A 5,045-nucleotide genomic window follows, 5' to 3' on the forward strand; every position below is an offset into this window, starting at 1 on the left:
CATCCTCATTCTCTTCAGAAGAGGAATACTCATCAGAGCTCATGAAGGGTATAAGGAGGTTCAATGGAATCTCTATGGTCTCTAGATGAGCCTCAGAGTCCTTTGGTTCCTTAGAGGGAAGCTCCTTATTGATCACTGGACGTCCCAGGAGGTCTTCCTCCTTGGGATTCACGTCCTGTCCTCTCCTCACAGGTTCGGCCATGGCGCTTATGTCAATGGCCTTGCACTCTCCTTTCGGGTTCTCTTCTGTATTGCTTGGGAGAGTACTAGGAGGGATTTCAGTGATCCTTTTACTCAGCTGGCCCACTTGTGCTTCCAGATTTCTAATGGAAGACCTTGTTTCATTCATGAAACTTACAGTGGCCTTAGATAGATCAGAGACTAGATTTGCTAAATTAGAAGCATTTTGTTCAGAGTTCTCTGTCTGTTGCTGAGTTGATGATGGAAAAGGCCTGCTATTGCTAAACCTGTTTCTTCCACCATTATTAAAGCCTTGTTGGGGCTTTTGATCCTTCCATGAGAAATTTGGATGATTTCTCCATGTTAAGTTATAGGTGTTTCCATAAGGTTCACCTAAGTAATTTACCTCTGCTATTGCAGGGTTCTCAAGATTATAGGCTTCTTCTTCAGAAGATGCCTCTTGAGTACTGTTGGATGCAGCTTGCATTCCATGCAGACTCTGAGAGATCATATTGACTTGCTGAGTCAATATTTTATTCTGAGCCAATATGGCATTCAGAGTATCAACCTCAAGAACTCCCTTCTTCATAGGCGTCCCATTATTCACAGGATTCCTTTCAGAAGTGTACATGAACTGGTTATTAGCAACCATGTCAATGAGTTCTTGAGCTTCTGCAGGCGTTTTCTTTAGGTGAATGGATCCACCTGCAGAAGTGTCCAGTGACATCTTTGATAGCTCAGATAAACCATCATAGAATATATCCAGGATGGTCCATTCTGAAAGCATGTCAGAAGGACACTTTTTGGTCAACTGTTTGTATCTTTCCCAAGCTTCATAGAGAGATTCACCTTCTTTCTGTCTGAAGGTTTGAACATCAGCTCTAAGCTTGCTCAGCTTTTGAGGAGGAAAGTACTTGGCTAAGAAAGCCGTGACCAGCTTATCCCAAGAGTTCAGGCTGTCTTTGGGTTGAGAATCCAACCATAATCTAGCTCTGTCTCTTACAGCAAAAGGGAAAAGCATGAGCCTGTAGACTTCAGGATCTATTCCATTAGTCTTAACAGTATCACATATCTGCAAGAATTCAGTTAAGAACTGAAAATGATCTTCAGATGGAAGTCCATGAAACTTGCAGTTCTACTGCATCAGAGAAACTAATTGAGGTTTCAGCTCAAAGTTGTTTGCTCCAATGGCAGGAATGGAGATGCTTCTTCCATGTAAATTGGAATTAGGTGCAGTAAAGTCACCAAGCATCTTCCTTGCATTATTATTATTTTCGGCTGCCATCTCCTCTGCCTGTTCGAAAATTTCTGAAAGGTTATCTCTGGATTGTTGTATTTTAGCTTCTCTTAATTTTCTCTTCAGAGTCCTTTCAGGTTCTGGATCTGCTTCCACAAGAATGTTCTTATCCTTGCTCCTGCTCATATGGCAAAGAAGAAGGCACAGAAAAATAATAATAATAATAGAGATCCTTTATACCACAGTATAGGGATCCCTGTGTGAGTGGAAGAAGAGGGGGAGACAAAGAATGTAATATAATGGAAGAAACACAACTGTGAGGAGGCTAGAGATGTGAGATGAGATGTTAGGATATGAATGAATAAATAGAATAAGATAGGGGAGGGAAAATTTTCGAAAATTATTTTGAAAAAGAGTTAGTGATTTTTGAAAATAGTTTTTTGAAAAATGTTTAGTATTTTTTTTCGAAAATTTTTGAAATAAAAAATAAAAATAAAAATAATTAGTTAATTAAAAAGAAATTTTTGAAAAAGGGGGAGATATTTTCGAAAATTTAGAAAGAGAGAATTAGTTAGGTGGTTTTGAAAAAGTTAAGAAACAAACAAAAAGTTAGTTAGTTAGTTGAAACAAATTTTGAAAACCAATTTTGAAAAGATAAGAAGTTAGGAAGTTAGAAAAGATATTTTGAAAAGATATTTTTGAAAAAGATAAGATAAGAAGATATTTTTGAAAAGATATGATTTTTAAAATCTCAATTAATGACTTGATTCATAAGAAATCACAAGATATGATTCTAGAACTTAAAGTTTGAATCTTTCTTAACAAGCAAGTAACAAACTTCAAATTTTTGAATCAAAACATTAATTGATTATGTTATTTTCAAAAATTTGGTATAAAAATAAGAAAAAGATTTTTGAAAAATATTTTTGGAATTTTCGAAAATAACTAAGAATTTTGAAAAAGATTTGATTTTTGAAAAAGATTTTGAAAAAGATAAGATTTTCAAATTGAAAATTTGATTTGACTCATAAGAAACAATTTGATTTAAAAAGTTTTGAAAAAGTCAATCCAAATTTTTGAATTTGATGAGAGAAAAAGGGAAAGATATTTTTTTGATTTTTGAATTTTTATGATGAGAGAGAAAAACGCAAAAAAAATGCAATGCATGAAATTTTTAGATCAAAACATGTGATGCATGCAAGAATGCTATGAATATCAAGATGAACACCAAGAACACTTTGAATGTCATGATGAACATCAAGAACATATTTTTGAAAAAATTTTTAATGCAAAGAAAACATGCAAGACACCAAACTTAGAATTCTTTAATGCTTACGCACTAAGAATTCAAGAATGCATATGATAAACATGAAAAGACACAAAACAAAAAAAATCATCAAGATCAAACAAGAAGACTTACCAAGAACAACTTGAAGATCATGAAGAACACTATGAATGCATGATATTTTCGAAAAAAATGCAAGATGCATATGCAAGTGACACCAAACTTATAATGTGACTCAAGACTCAAACAAGAAACACAAAATATTTTTGATTTTTATGATTTTCTAATTTTTTTGGATTTTTTCGAAAATTATATGAAAAAGAAAAATAAGGATTCCAAAATTTTTAATATGAATTCCAGGAATCTTGCATTCTTAGTCTAAAGCTTCAGTCCAGGAATTAGACATGGCTCACTAGCCAGCCAAGCTTTCAATGAAAGCTCCGGTCCAAAACACTAGACATGGCCAATGGCCAGCCAAGCTTTAGCATGTAATTAAGACATGACATGCCTGACATACTCATTCCCAAAGGAATAGGACATGGCTTTACAGCCAGCCAGGCTTCAACATGCTTCATGAAACACTAGAATTCATTCTTAAAAATTTTGAATAAAAATTTTTTGAAAACATTTTATTTTTTTTTCGAAAACAGATGAGAAAATTTTAGAAATATTTTTGAAAAATTTTTGAAAATAAAATAAAAAGAAAATTACCTAATCTGAGCAACAGGATGAACCGTCAGTTGTCCAAACTCAAACAATCCCCGGCAACGGCGCCAAAAACTTGGTGCACGAAATTGTGATCTCCAGGCTCGAACAAATCCTGGTAATGGCTCCAAAGCTTGGTGCTCTGATCTTAATTCATAATTGTCACAACTTCGATACAACTAACCAACAAGTGCACTGGGTCGTCCAAGTAATACCTTACGTGAGTAAGGGTCGAATCCCACGGAGATTGTTGGTATGAAGCAAGCTATGGTCACCTTGTAAATCTCAGTCAGGCAGATATAAAGTGATAATGGTGTTTTCGAATATTATATAATAAAATAGGGATAGAGATACTTATGTAAACATTGGTAGGAATTTCAGATAAGCGAATGGAGATGCTTTTCGTTCCTCTGAACCTCTGCTTTCCTGCTATCTTCATCCAATCAGTCTTACTCCTTTCCATGGCTGGCTTTATGTGATACATCACCACTGTCAACGGCTACTTTCGGTCATCTCACGGGAAAATGATCCAATGCCCTGTCACGGCATGGCTAATCGTCTGGAGGCATCACCCTTGCCAATGGCTTCATCTTATCCTCTCAGTGAATAATATGCTCACGCACCCTGTCACGGCACGGCTATTCATCTGTCGGTTCTCGATCATGCTGGAATAGGATTTACTATCCTTTTGCGTCTGTCACTAACGCCCTGCAATCGCGAGTTAGGAGCTCGTCACAGTCATTCAATCATTGAATCCTACTCGGAATACCACAGACAAGGTTTAGACCTTCCGGATTCTCTTGAATGCCGCCATCATTCTAGCTTACGCCACGAAGATTCTGGTTAGGAGATCTAAGAGATACTCATTCTAGCTTATTTCATGTAGAACAGAAGTGTTTGTCAGACACGCGTTCATAAGGGAGAAGGATGATGAGCGTCACACATAATCATCACCTTCATCACGTTCTTGGGTGCGAATGGATATCTTAGAAGAGAAATAAGAAGAATTGAATAGAAAACAGTAGTACTTTGCATTAATCTTTGAGGAACAGCAGAGCTCCACACCTTAATCTATGGAGTGTAGAAACTCTACCGTATGAAAATACATAAGTGAAGGTCCAGGCATGGCCGAGATGGCCAGCCCCCTAAAACGTGATCACAGGATCAAAATACAATCCAGGATGGTTAATACAATAGTAAGAGGTCCTATTTATAATAAACTAGTCACTAGGGTTTACATGAGTAAGTAATTGATGCATAAATCCACTTCCGGGGCCCACTTGGTGTGTGTTTGGGCTGAGCTTAAGTGTAGCACGTGCAGAGGCCATTTGTGGAGTTGAACGCCAGTTTCTATGCCAGTTTGGGCGTTCAACTCTGGTTTTGGATCCTTTTCTGGCGCTGGACTCCAGATTTGGGCAGAAGGCTGGCGTTGAACGCCAGTTTACGTCGTCAATTCTTGGCCAAAGTATGGACTATTATATATTGCTGGAAAGCCCTGGATGTCTACTTTCCAACGCAATTGGAAGCGCGCCATTTCGAGTTCTGTAGCTCCAGAAAATTCACTTTGAGTGCAGGGAGGTCAGAATCCAACAGCATCAGCAGTCCTTTTTCAACCTCTGAATCTGATTTTTGCTCAAG

The 5,045-nt window shown here is 37.1% G+C and overlaps 1 non-coding gene across 1 annotated transcript; it reads left to right on the forward strand.

The window, feature by feature from the left end:
• The first annotated feature begins 961 nt into the window (after window positions 1-961).
• On the forward strand, window positions 962-1,069 carry LOC112774423 (small nucleolar RNA R71). Its single transcript, XR_003188915.1, has one exon. It is a non-coding gene; the product is annotated as a small nucleolar RNA R71 (small nucleolar RNA).
• Window positions 1,070-5,045: the final 3,976 nt, after the last annotated feature.

This window comes from Arachis hypogaea, chromosome 18 (genome assembly GCF_003086295.3).
Source record: "Arachis hypogaea cultivar Tifrunner chromosome 18, arahy.Tifrunner.gnm2.J5K5, whole genome shotgun sequence".
Lineage (NCBI taxonomy): Eukaryota > Viridiplantae > Streptophyta > Magnoliopsida > Fabales > Fabaceae > Arachis > Arachis hypogaea.